Source organism: Hyla sarda, unplaced genomic scaffold (assembly GCF_029499605.1).
Source record: "Hyla sarda isolate aHylSar1 unplaced genomic scaffold, aHylSar1.hap1 scaffold_621, whole genome shotgun sequence".
Classification (NCBI taxonomy): Eukaryota; Metazoa; Chordata; class Amphibia; order Anura; family Hylidae; genus Hyla; species Hyla sarda.
Window position 1 is genome coordinate 128,373 of NW_026610636.1, and position 14,186 is coordinate 142,558.

Sequence of the window (14,186 nt, forward strand, 5' to 3'; positions counted from 1 at the left end):
CTGCTTGCTGTCAGGGAGGCTGCCAGACAATTTTCCATGCACACTCTGGGCTGGGGGGCAGTCAACCACCAGTACACACAGCAGAACCTAAACCCATACCATTATTGCTAAGCAGCAAGACAGGGGCCCATTGCACTCCCACGGGGCCTTTTTAAATGCAATCCATAACCCGGATTTGCCAGGAACCCTTCTTACTCCTCCTACTTGCATGTGACACTGGGCTTAGGATCTGCATAGGAAACACACACACAAGCACACACCTACCTTTGTTGCCTGCAGATGCCTCCTTGGCTGTCCCCAAACGGTATCAAACCAACACCCACGGGAAGCTGTAAGCATAGAGGACATGCCTGCACCCCATTGGACTTACCTGTGTGGGTTAAACCCGGGTTATTTGACAACCTATGGCGGTGATGGTTCTGCTCAGGCAGAGCAGTGCTGATGCTCCTCATAAAGCTGTCGCTGCTGTGAAGGTTCTAGGTGACATCACAAATCCCTATGGTTACATACACAACAAAGCTGGGTTGTTGTTGTTTACACTCTGCAAGGCCTGTGGAAGTGAGTGACATCATAGCACTGTAGTTCTGAGGGTTCTAGATGGATGCAACAATCTCCTGTTGCTTCTATGAAGGCCATAATAGACGACATCACCAAACAGCTCCATAGTCACATACACAGCAAAGGAGAGATGTTGTTTACACCTAGTGATGTCAGTGGTATTGAGTGACATCACAGCACAGTGCTAAGGCTCCTGGGCCTGGACACAGCAGCGGCTGCAATATCTCAACGGAGAATACGTTTATATATATGTGTGTGTGTGCGCATATATATATATATATATATATATATATATATTTCTCCGCCGAAATCACTTTTAAACCCATTTCCACCTTTTTTTCCCTTCTCTTCCTCTTACTTTTTTTTCACGTTTTTTTACGTTTTTCTCCTTTTCGCCTCTTTTCTGGGCGTATTATTCTTCTTTTTCTTCTTTTTTTCGTCTAATGCATACCCCATCAGTGCAGCAATGCTTATTCAATACCGCCAGCAGATGGAGACACTGGGGGATAATTTTCTAAGGATTTATACTGATTTTTCCTGTCTGAATTTGTCGCACAGAAAGTTGCAGGCCAAATATGTGTGACATTTCTGCGACTTTAGCTTCTAGAGCATTTTTACAACATTATACATAGGTGCTGAATACATAAAAAGCGACTGTTCAGCGACAGACAAGTCGCATCGGCTGAAAGTAGGCCAGAATGTCAGTCCATGTTGGAGCAGGTTTAGATACAGTCTAAAGTATAGATCTCAAAGTCTGTGCACAGAATTTAGCAAGGGCCTCGCACCTTCTGATGCATCAGGTAGGTGCACAATAGCATAGCCTAACCCTCTGTACTTTGGTCTATATTGATGCGGGACATAGACAGCCAGCTGATGACCAATCCATTAGTGCAATGGATGGCTGGAAGCATTTGTCTTTGCCTTTGCAATACCACAGAAGCAATGCATGGTCAATGTACAGCAATGACACACCTGTGTGAACAGCCAGGAGACCCCCCCCCCCCCCATGTTATGTTACATAGTTACATAGTTAGTACGGTCGAAAAAAGACATATGTCCATCAAGTTCAACCAGGGAATTAAGGGGTAGGGGTGTGGCGCGATATTGGGGAAGGGATGAGATTTTATATTTCTTCATAAGCATTAATCTTATTTTGTCAATTAGGAACATTCAGCACCCACCCGCTATCAAGGCAGCTGCCTATCATGTCATGCCCTACCTGCACAGGTGTGCTGGCTACTCAAATGATCCAATTAAGGAGGCCATTTAGTCAGCAGCAGCAGAAGTCCTGTGCCTGGACGCTCCAACAGCGGCCAGACACAAGCAGAAGCAGAAGCAGCAGAAGCAGCAGCAGCACCACCTTTTGTTTTTTGGCTGCAGCAGCAGCAAGGCCCACAGGGCTGGCTAGCTGGCTAGCCAGCAAGCAGGTAGCAATGAAAGTAGGAATCTTTCTTTTTAACCCTGTAAGGGGGTGGTGCACTGTACCCGAAGATACTGCCATATCGGGTCAATGCATAGGGCGACGGAAGCAAGCTTCGAAATCGGCCCCCGTTCTCAAAAATCCATTTAATATATGGTCCCCAGATAGGGGACGTATCAGATATTAAACTGATAAGAACAGATACTACACTTGATCTTAGCCAAAAGGCCGAGAAGCGATAACCGTGAAAGGGGCGGGCCCAACAAGGTGCCCTTCATGGGCACTATCACTGCTTGCTGTCAGGGAGGCTGCCAGACAATTTTCCATGCACACTCTGGGCTGGGGGGCAGTCAACCACCAGTACACACAGCAGAACCTAAACCCATACCATTATTGCTAAGCAGCAAGACAGGGGCCCATTGCACTCCCACGGGGCCTTTTTAAATGCAATCCATAACCCGGATTTGCCAGGAACCCTTCTTACTCCTCCTACTTGCATGTGACACTGGGCTTAGGATCTGCATAGGAAACACACACACAAGCACACACCTACCTTTGTTGCCTGCAGATGCCTCCTTGGCTGTCCCCAAACGGTATCAAACCAACACCCACGGGAAGCTGTAAGCATAGAGGACATGCCTGCACCCCATTGGACTTACCTGTGTGGGTTAAACCCGGGTTATTTGACAACCTATGGCGGTGATGGTTCTGCTCAGGCAGAGCAGTGCTGATGCTCCTCATAAAGCTGTCGCTGCTGTGAAGGTTCTAGGTGACATCACAAATCCCTATGGTTACATACACAACAAAGCTGGGTTGTTGTTGTTTACACTCTGCAAGGCCTGTGGAAGTGAGTGACATCATAGCACTGTAGTTCTGAGGGTTCTAGATGGATGCAACAATCTCCTGTTGCTTCTATGAAGGCCATAATAGACGACATCACCAAACAGCTCCATAGTCACATACACAGCAAAGGAGAGATGTTGTTTACACCTAGTGATGTCACTGGTTTTGAGTGACATCACAGCACAGTGCTAAGGCTCCTGGGCCTGGACACAGCAGCGGCTGCAATATCTCAACAGAGAATACGTTTATATATATGTGTGTGTGTGCGCGTATATATATATATATATATATATATATATATATATATATTTCTCCGCCGAAATCACTTTTAAACCCATTTCCACCTTTTTTTCCCTTCTCTTCCTCTTACTTTTTTTTCACGTTTTTTTACATTTTTCTCCTTTTCGCCTCTTTTCTGGGCGTATTATTCTTCTTTTTCTTCTTTTTTTTCGTCTAATGCATACCCCATCAGTGCAGCAATGCTTATTCAATACCGCCAGCAGATGGAGACACTGGGGGATAATTTTCTAAGGATTTATACTGATTTTTCCTGTCTGAATTTGTCGCACAGAAAGTTGCAGGCCAAATATGTGTGACATTTCTGCGACTTTAGCTTCTAGAGCATTTTTACAACATTATACATAGGTGCTGAATACATAAAAAGCGACTGTTCAGCGACAGACAAGTCGCATCGGCTGAAAGTAGGCCAGAATGTCAGTCCATGTTGGAGCAGGTTTAGATACAGTCTAAAGTATAGATCTCAAAGTCTGTGCACAGAATTTAGCAAGGGCCTCGCACCTTCTGATGCATCAGGTAGGTGCACAATAGCATAGCCTAACCCTCTGTACTTTGGTCTATATTGATGCGGGACATAGACAGCCAGCTGATGACCAATCCATTAGTGCAATGGATGGCTGGAAGCATTTGTCTTTGCCTTTGCAATACCACAGAAGCAATGCATGGTCAATGTACAGCAATGACACACCTGTGTGAACAGCCAGGAGACCCCCCCCCCCCCCCCCATGTTATGTTACATAGTTACATAGTTAGTACGGTCGAAAAAAGACATATGTCCATCAAGTTCAACCAGGGAATTAAGGGGTAGGGGTGTGGCGCGATATTGGGGAAGGGATGAGATTTTATATTTCTTCATAAGCATTAATCTTATTTTGTCAATTAGGAACATTCAGCACCCACCCGCTATCAAGGCAGCTGCCTATCATGTCATGCCCTACCTGCACAGGTGTGCTGGCTACTCAAATGATCCAATTAAGGAGGCCATTTAGTCAGCAGCAGCAGAAGTCCTGTGCCTGGACGCTCCAACAGCGGCCAGACACAAGCAGAAGCAGAAGCAGCAGAAGCAGCAGCAGCACCACCTTTTGTTTTTTGGCTGCAGCAGCAGCAAGGCCCACAGGGCTGGCTAGCTGGCTAGCCAGCAAGCAGGTAGCAATGAAAGTAGGAATCTTTCTTTTTAACCCTGTAAGGGGGTGGTGCACTGTACCCGAAGATACTGCCATATCGGGTCAATGCATAGGGCGACGGAAGCAAGCTTCGAAATCGGCCCCCGTTCTCAAAAATCCATTTAATATATGGTCCCCAGATAGGGGACGTATCAGATATTAAACTGATAAGAACAGATACTACACTTGATCTTAGCCAAAAGGCCGAGAAGCGATAACCGTGAAAGGGGCGGGCCCAACAAGGTGCCCTTCATGGGCACTATCACTGCTTGCTGTCAGGGAGGCTGCCAGACAATTTTCCATGCACACTCTGGGCTGGGGGGCAGTCAACCACCAGTACACACAGCAGAACCTAAACCCATACCATTATTGCTAAGCAGCAAGACAGGGGCCCATTGCACTCCCACGGGGCCTTTTTAAATGCAATCCATAACCCGGATTTGCCAGGAACCCTTCTTACTCCTCCTACTTGCATGTGACACTGGGCTTAGGATCTGCATAGGAAACACACACACAAGCACACACCTACCTTTGTTGCCTGCAGATGCCTCCTTGGCTGTCCCCAAACGGTATCAAACCAACACCCACGGGAAGCTGTAAGCATAGAGGACATGCCTGCACCCCATTGGACTTACCTGTGTGGGTTAAACCCGGGTTATTTGACAACCTATGGCGGTGATGGTTCTGCTCAGGCAGAGCAGTGCTGATGCTCCTCATAAAGCTGTCGCTGCTGTGAAGGTTCTAGGTGACATCACAAATCCCTATGGTTACATACACAACAAAGCTGGGTTGTTGTTGTTTACACTCTGCAAGGCCTGTGGAAGTGAGTGACATCATAGCACTGTAGTTCTGAGGGTTCTAGATGGATGCAACAATCTCCTGTTGCTTCTATGAAGGCCATAATAGACGACATCACCAAACAGCTCCATAGTCACATACACAGCAAAGGAGAGATGTTGTTTACACCTAGTGATGTCAGTGGTATTGAGTGACATCACAGCACAGTGCTAAGGCTCCTGGGCCTGGACACAGCAGCGGCTGCAATATCTCAACGGAGAATACGTTTATATATATGTGTGTGTGTGCGCGTATATATATATATATATATATATATATATATATATATATATATTTCTCCGCCGAAATCACTTTTAAACCCATTTCCACCTTTTTTTCCCTTCTCTTCCTCTTACTTTTTTTTCACGTTTTTTTACGTTTTTCTCCTTTTCGCCTCTTTTCTGGGCGTATTATTCTTCTTTTTCTTCTTTTTTTCCGTCTAATGCATACCCCATCAGTGCAGCAATGCTTATTCAATACCGCCAGCAGATGGAGACACTGGGGGATAATTTTCTAAGGATTTATACTGATTTTTCCTGTCTGAATTTGTCGCACAGAAAGTTGCAGGCCAAATATGTGTGACATTTCTGCGACTTTAGCTTCTAGAGCATTTTTACAACATTATACATAGGTGCTGAATACATAAAAAGCGACTGTTCAGCGACAGACAAGTCGCATCGGCTGAAAGTAGGCCAGAATGTCAGTCCATGTTGGAGCAGGTTTAGATACAGTCTAAAGTATAGATCTCAAAGTCTGTGCACAGAATTTAGCAAGGGCCTCGCACCTTCTGATGCATCAGGTAGGTGCACAATAGCATAGCCTAACCCTCTGTACTTTGGTCTATATTGATGCGGGACATAGACAGCCAGCTGATGACCAATCCATTAGTGCAATGGATGGCTGGAAGCATTTGTCTTTGCCTTTGCAATACCACAGAAGCAATGCATGGTCAATGTACAGCAATGACACACCTGTGTGAACAGCCAGGAGACCCCCCCCCCCCCATGTTATGTTACATAGTTACATAGTTAGTACGGTCGAAAAAAGACATATGTCCATCAAGTTCAACCAGGGAATTAAGGGGTAGGGGTGTGGCGCGATATTGGGGAAGGGATGAGATTTTATATTTCTTCATAAGCATTAATCTTATTTTGTCAATTAGGAACATTCAGCACCCACCCGCTATCAAGGCAGCTGCCTATCATGTCATGCCCTACCTGCACAGGTGTGCTGGCTACTCAAATGATCCAATTAAGGAGGCCATTTAGTCAGCAGCAGCAGAAGTCCTGTGCCTGGACGCTCCAACAGCGGCCAGACACAAGCAGAAGCAGCACCACCTTTTGTTTTTTGGCTGCAGCAGCAGCAAGGCCCACAGGGCTGGCTAGCTGGCTAGCCAGCAAGCAGGTAGCAATGAAAGTAGGAATCTTTCTTTTTAACCCTGTAAGGGGGTGGTGCACTGTACCCGAAGATACTGCCATATCGGGTCAATGCATAGGGCGACGGAAGCAAGCTTCGAAATCGGCCCCCGTTCTCAAAAATCCATTTAATATATGGTCCCCAGATAGGGGACGTATCAGATATTAAACTGATAAGAACAGATACTACACTTGATCTTAGCCAAAAGGCCGAGAAGCGATAACCGTGAAAGGGGCGGGCCCAACAAGGTGCCCTTCATGGGCACTATCACTGCTTGCTGTCAGGGAGGCTGCCAGACAATTTTCCATGCACACTCTGGGCTGGGGGGCAGTCAACCACCAGTACACACAGCAGAACCTAAACCCATACCATTATTGCTAAGCAGCAAGACAGGGGCCCATTGCACTCCCACGGGGCCTTTTTAAATGCAATCCATAACCCGGATTTGCCAGGAACCCTTCTTACTCCTCCTACTTGCATGTGACACTGGGCTTAGGATCTGCATAGGAAACACACACACAAGCACACACCTACCTTTGTTGCCTGCAGATGCCTCCTTGGCTGTCCCCAAACGGTATCAAACCAACACCCACGGGAAGCTGTAAGCATAGAGGACATGCCTGCACCCCATTGGACTTACCTGTGTGGGTTAAACCCGGGTTATTTGACAACCTATGGCGGTGATGGTTCTGCTCAGGCAGAGCAGTGCTGATGCTCCTCATAAAGCTGTCGCTGCTGTGAAGGTTCTAGGTGACATCACAAATCCCTATGGTTACATACACAACAAAGCTGGGTTGTTGTTGTTTACACTCTGCAAGGCCTGTGGAAGTGAGTGACATCATAGCACTGTAGTTCTGAGGGTTCTAGATGGATGCAACAATCTCCTGTTGCTTCTATGAAGGCCATAATAGACGACATCACCAAACAGCTCCATAGTCACATACACAGCAAAGGAGAGATGTTGTTTACACCTAGTGATGTCAGTGGTATTGAGTGACATCACAGCACAGTGCTAAGGCTCCTGGGCCTGGACACAGCAGCGGCTGCAATATCTCAACGGAGAATACGTTTATATATATGTGTGTGTGTGCGCGTATATATATATATATATATATATATATATATATATATATATATATATATCTCCGCCGAAATCACTTTTAAACCCATTTCCACCTTTTTTTCCCTTCTCTTCCTCTTACTTTTTTTTCACGTTTTTTTACGTTTTTCTCCTTTTCGCCTCTTTTCTGGGCGTATTATTCTTCTTTTTCTTCTTTTTTTTCGTCTAATGCATACCCCATCAGTGCAGCAATGCTTATTCAATACCGCCAGCAGATGGAGACACTGGGGGATAATTTTCTAAGGATTTATACTGATTTTTCCTGTCTGAATTTGTCGCACAGAAAGTTGCAGGCCAAATATGTGTGACATTTCTGCGACTTTAGCTTCTAGAGCATTTTTACAACATTATACATAGGTGCTGAATACATAAAAAGCGACTGTTCAGCGACAGACAAGTCGCATCGGCTGAAAGTAGGCCAGAATGTCAGTCCATGTTGGAGCAGGTTTAGATACAGTCTAAAGTATAGATCTCAAAGTCTGTGCACAGAATTTAGCAAGGGCCTCGCACCCTTCTGATGCATCAGGTAGGTGCACAATAGCATAGCCTAACCCTCTGTACTTTGGTCTATATTGATGCGGGACATAGACAGCCAGCTGATGACCAATCCATTAGTGCAATGGATGGCTGGAAGCATTTGTCTTTGCCTTTGCAATACCACAGAAGCAATGCATGGTCAATGTACAGCAATGACACACCTGTGTGAACAGCCAGGAGACCCCCCCCCCCCCCCCCATGTTATGTTACATAGTTACATAGTTAGTACGGTCGAAAAAAGACATATGTCCATCAAGTTCAACCAGGGAATTAAGGGGTAGGGGTGTGGCGCGATATTGGGGAAGGGATGAGATTTTATATTTCTTCATAAGCATTAATCTTATTTTGTCAATTAGGAACATTCAGCACCCACCCGCTATCAAGGCAGCTGCCTATCATGTCATGCCCTACCTGCACAGGTGTGCTGGCTACTCAAATGATCCAATTAAGGAGGCCATTTAGTCAGCAGCAGCAGAAGTCCTGTGCCTGGACGCTCCAACAGCGGCCAGACACAAGCAGAAGCAGCACCACCTTTTGTTTTTTGGCTGCAGCAGCAGCAAGGCCCACAGGGCTGGCTAGCTGGCTAGCCAGCAAGCAGGTAGCAATGAAAGTAGGAATCTTTCTTTTTAACCCTGTAAGGGGGTGGTGCACTGTACCCGAAGATACTGCCATATCGGGTCAATGCATAGGGCGACGGAAGCAAGCTTCGAAATCGGCCCCCGTTCTCAAAAATCCATTTAATATATGGTCCCCAGATAGGGGACGTATCAGATATTAAACTGATAAGAACAGATACTACACTTGATCTTAGCCAAAAGGCCGAGAAGCGATAACCGTGAAAGGGGCGGGCCCAACAAGGTGCCCTTCATGGGCACTATCACTGCTTGCTGTCAGGGAGGCTGCCAGACAATTTTCCATGCACACTCTGGGCTGGGGGGCAGTCAACCACCAGTACACACAGCAGAACCTAAACCCATACCATTATTGCTAAGCAGCAAGACAGGGGCCCATTGCACTCCCACGGGGCCTTTTTAAATGCAATCCATAACCCGGATTTGCCAGGAACCCTTCTTACTCCTCCTACTTGCATGTGACACTGGGCTTAGGATCTGCATAGGAAACACACACACAAGCACACACCTACCTTTGTTGCCTGCAGATGCCTCCTTGGCTGTCCCCAAACGGTATCAAACCAACACCCACGGGAAGCTGTAAGCATAGAGGACATGCCTGCACCCCATTGGACTTACCTGTGTGGGTTAAACCCGGGTTATTTGACAACCTATGGCGGTGATGGTTCTGCTCAGGCAGAGCAGTGCTGATGCTCCTCATAAAGCTGTCGCTGCTGTGAAGGTTCTAGGTGACATCACAAATCCCTATGGTTACATACACAACAAAGCTGGGTTGTTGTTGTTTACACTCTGCAAGGCCTGTGGAAGTGAGTGACATCATAGCACTGTAGTTCTGAGGGTTCTAGATGGATGCAACAATCTCCTGTTGCTTCTATGAAGGCCATAATAGACGACATCACCAAACAGCTCCATAGTCACATACACAGCAAAGGAGAGATGTTGTTTACACCTAGTGATGTCAGTGGTATTGAGTGACATCACAGCACAGTGCTAAGGCTCCTGGGCCTGGACACAGCAGCGGCTGCAATATCTCAACGGAGAATACGTTTATATATATGTGTGTGTGTGCGCATATATATATATATATATATATATATATATATAATATATATATATATATATTTCTCCGCCGAAATCACTTTTAAACCCATTTCCACCTTTTTTTCCCTTCTCTTCCTCTTACTTTTTTTTCACGTTTTTTTACGTTTTTCTCCTTTTCGCCTCTTTTCTGGGCGTATTATTCTTCTTTTTCTTCTTTTTTTCGTCTAATGCATACCCCATCAGTGCAGCAATGCTTATTCAATCCCGCCAGCAGATGGAGACACTGGGGGATAATTTTCTAAGGATTTATACTGATTTTTCCTGTCTGAATTTGTCGCACAGAAAGTTGCAGGCCAAATATGTGTGACATTTCTGCGACTTTAGCTTCTAGAGCATTTTTACAACATTATACATAGGTGCTGAATACATAAAAAGCGACTGTTCAGCGACAGACAAGTCGCATCGGCTGAAAGTAGGCCAGAATGTCAGTCCATGTTGGAGCAGGTTTAGATACAGTCTAAAGTATAGATCTCAAAGTCTGTGCACAGAATTTAGCAAGGGCCTCGCACCTTCTGATGCATCAGGTAGGTGCACAATAGCATAGCCTAACCCTCTGTACTTTGGTCTATATTGATGCGGGACATAGACAGCCAGCTGATGACCAATCCATTAGTGCAATGGATGGCTGGAAGCATTTGTCTTTGCCTTTGCAATACCACAGAAGCAATGCATGGTCAATGTACAGCAATGACACACCTGTGTGAACAGCCAGGAGACCCCCCCCCCCCCCATGTTATGTTACATAGTTACATAGTTAGTACGGTCGAAAAAAGACATATGTCCATCAAGTTCAACCAGGGAATTAAGGGGTAGGGGTGTGGCGCGATATTGGGGAAGGGATGAGATTTTATATTTCTTCATAAGCATTAATCTTATTTTGTCAATTAGGAACATTCAGCACCCACCCGCTATCAAGGCAGCTGCCTATCATGTCATGCCCTACCTGCACAGGTGTGCTGGCTACTCAAATGATCCAATTAAGGAGGCCATTTAGTCAGCAGCAGCAGAAGTCCTGTGCCTGGACGCTCCAACAGCGGCCAGACACAAGCAGAAGCAGAAGCAGCAGAAGCAGCAGCAGCACCACCTTTTGTTTTTTGGCTGCAGCAGCAGCAAGGCCCACAGGGCTGGCTAGCTGGCTAGCCAGCAAGCAGGTAGCAATGAAAGTAGGAATCTTTCTTTTTAACCCTGTAAGGGGGTGGTGCACTGTACCCGAAGATACTGCCATATCGGGTCAATGCATAGGGCGACGGAAGCAAGCTTCGAAATCGGCCCCCGTTCTCAAAAATCCATTTAATATATGGTCCCCAGATAGGGGACGTATCAGATATTAAACTGATAAGAACAGATTTTTTTTTTTTAAGTTAGCCCTCAGAAACTCAATCAGAGTTCCAAGATCTTATTTGAACTCGATTGTTGCTCATCATCAGGTAACCCATTTTTTTATTTCTTCTTAACACTAATGACCACAAAATAAAATCAATAAAAAAGATTTAACCAGAAAAAAAAAACACACATTTACAATAACAAACAAACATTGCTTTCACCAGTAATTAATCAGAGAGACATTCCATTTCTCCAGGCATATACCATTAGGAAATCTATCATTCCACGGTTTATCGTTCCTCTTATCATCTGTCTTTTTACCGGAAGTCCCAACCAAGATGGAACTTTATAAGTGTCCAAAAATCTGTCCATATCAGCTTGAAATGAAAAATACACTTTGTCTCTAGCTTCCTCGTACCGATTTTCATATTTCGACCTTAGTTCCATTAAATCCATATCAAATGGTCTTCTTTCCTTTTTTGGCATATTTTCCAACATGCCATCCAAAACACCTCCAAATTCCATTGGTACATAAACCTCTTCTTTCTTTTTCTTTTCTTCAGCCACTTTTCTGGCTGGAACTTCCTCCAACTCAGGTTCTCCAATTTCTTCTTCTTCCCTACTCCTTTTAGCTGCTGTTTCCTTTTTCGTTGTTTGTTTCTTGGGACATACATTTACCAGGTGATCTTCATCACCGCACAGATGACACTTCTTTTTTTTGTTGTTGTTGCAGGTGTCTGCTTCATGACCTCCCTCCTGGCACTTATAGCACCATGAGTGAGTACATAGGTCTTTCCCGTGCCCGTATTGTTTACATTTACGGCAAAATTCCTCCATCCCTGAATAGAACAAGTCACCATTGACCGATCCAATTTTGAATCGCCCAGGTGGATAAATCACTTTACCGTCAGGTTCCTTTTTAAATTTAACTTTAAATTTCCATTTTGTAGTCCATAGGCCATATTGGTTCAGGACTTTTCCCTTTGACAGAATATTGTCACAGAATCTAGAAAGAAAAGTCTCAATGTCTTTTTCCAGTATATATGGGCTATACATCCGTACCGTCAATATTTTCTCCTGGTTCGGAAAATGCGGGGTCACCTCCACACCCTCCAAAACTGGATTGGCCTTCTTTTGCTGGTACTTGCTGCAAAAAAAATTAAAGTCCTCTTCAGAAGCCAATATAACATCGTAGTGTCCATTTCTTGGGAATTCAAGCATAGACAGGATTTGTTCCTTCTTAATTTCCAGCAACTTGAATAAGATCTCCTCGACCACGAAACCTAATCCTTTTCCTCTCTTGCAGGTATCCAATAAGGAAATCCGAACTCCATTTCTGAGCTTAGCATACTCAGGGATGCCTTCTGATGATGCTCCACTTGATCCAGCCATGTCCATCAGGATAAACACCTCCCCCACTGTAAGCAGGTAGGTGGTGGTGATCGCTCCCCGTTGTCTGGGGACTAAGCCGGCTCCCTAATAGCAGCAGGGGGGTGAAGTCCCTCCGTTAAGAAGGACGATCCCCCCAGGCAAAGGAGCCGGGTACCCCAGACACCCTCTGGCCAGACCAAGTGAGCAGAACTACACTTGATCTTAGCCAAAAGGCCGAGAAGCGATAACCGTGAAAGGGGCGGGCCCAACAAGGTGCCCTTCATGGGCACTATCACTGCTTGCTGTCAGGGAGGCTGCCAGACAATTTTCCATGCACACTCTGGGCTGGGGGGCAGTCAACCACCAGTACACACAGCAGAACCTAAACCCATACCATTATTGCTAAGCAGCAAGACAGGGGCCCATTGCACTCCCACGGGGCCTTTTTAAATGCAATCCATAACCCGGATTTGCCAGGAACCCTTCTTACTCCTCCTACTTGCATGTGACACTGGGCTTAGGATCTGCATAGGAAACACACACACAAGCACACACCTACCTTTGTTGCCTGCAGATGCCTCCTTGGCTGTCCCCAAACGGTATCAAACCAACACCCACAGAAAGCTGTAAGCATAGAGGACATGCCTGCACCCCATTGGACTTACCTGTGTGGGTTAAACCCGGGTTATTTGACAACCTATGGCGGTGATGGTTCTGCTCAGGCAGAGCAGTGCTGATGCTCCTCATAAAGCTGTCGCTGCTGTGAAGGTTCTAGGTGACATCACAAATCCCTATGGTTACATACACAACAAAGCTGGGTTGTTGTTGTTTACACTCTGCAAGGCCTGTGGAAGTGAGTGACATCATAGCACTGTAGTTCTGAGGGTTCTAGATGGATGCAACAATCTCCTGTTGCTTCTATGAAGGCCATAATAGACGACATCACCAAACAGCTCCATAGTCACATACACAGCAAAGGAGAGATGTTGTTTACACCTAGTGATGTCACTGGTTTTGAGTGACATCACAGCACAGTGCTAAGGCTCCTGGGCCTGGACACAGCAGCGGCTGCAATATCTCAACAGAGAATACGTTTATATATATGTGTGTGTGTGCGCGTATATATATATATATATATATATATATATATATATATATATATATTTCTCCGCCGAAATCACTTTTAAACCCATTTCCACCTTTTTTTCCCTTCTCTTCCTCTTACTTTTTTTTCACGTTTTTTTACATTTTTCTCCTTTTCGCCTCTTTTCTGGGCGTATTATTCTTCTTTTTCTTCTTTTTTTTCGTCTAATGCATACCCCATCAGTGCAGCAATGCTTATTCAATACCGCCAGCAGATGGAGACACTGGGGGATAATTTTCTAAGGATTTATACTGATTTTTCCTGTCTGAATTTGTCGCACAGAAAGTTGCAGGCCAAATATGTGTGACATTTCTGCGACTTTAGCTTCTAGAGCATTTTTACAACATTATACATAGGTGCTGAATACATAAAAAGCGACTGTTCAGCGACAGACAAGTCGCATCGGCTGAAAGTAGGCCAGAAT

The 14,186-nt window shown here is 45.3% G+C and overlaps 5 non-coding genes across 5 annotated transcripts; all 5 read right to left on the reverse strand.

The window, feature by feature from the left end:
- Positions 1 to 2,027: 2,027 nt before the first annotated feature.
- Positions 2,028 to 2,218, reverse strand: LOC130341529 (U2 spliceosomal RNA). Its single transcript, XR_008881451.1, has one exon. It is a non-coding gene; the product is annotated as a U2 spliceosomal RNA (small nuclear RNA).
- Positions 2,219 to 4,306: 2,088 nt separating this feature from the next.
- On the reverse strand, positions 4,307 to 4,497 carry LOC130341530 (U2 spliceosomal RNA). Its single transcript, XR_008881452.1, has one exon. It is a non-coding gene; the product is annotated as a U2 spliceosomal RNA (small nuclear RNA).
- Positions 4,498 to 6,564: 2,067 nt separating this feature from the next.
- On the reverse strand, positions 6,565 to 6,755 carry LOC130341531 (U2 spliceosomal RNA). Its single transcript, XR_008881453.1, has one exon. It is a non-coding gene; the product is annotated as a U2 spliceosomal RNA (small nuclear RNA).
- A 2,076-nt stretch (positions 6,756 to 8,831) lies between these two features.
- Positions 8,832 to 9,022, reverse strand: LOC130341532 (U2 spliceosomal RNA). Its single transcript, XR_008881454.1, has one exon. It is a non-coding gene; the product is annotated as a U2 spliceosomal RNA (small nuclear RNA).
- A 2,095-nt stretch (positions 9,023 to 11,117) lies between these two features.
- LOC130341490 (U2 spliceosomal RNA) lies at positions 11,118 to 11,305 on the reverse strand. The gene has a single exon (XR_008881422.1). It is a non-coding gene; the product is annotated as a U2 spliceosomal RNA (small nuclear RNA).
- Positions 11,306 to 14,186: the final 2,881 nt, after the last annotated feature.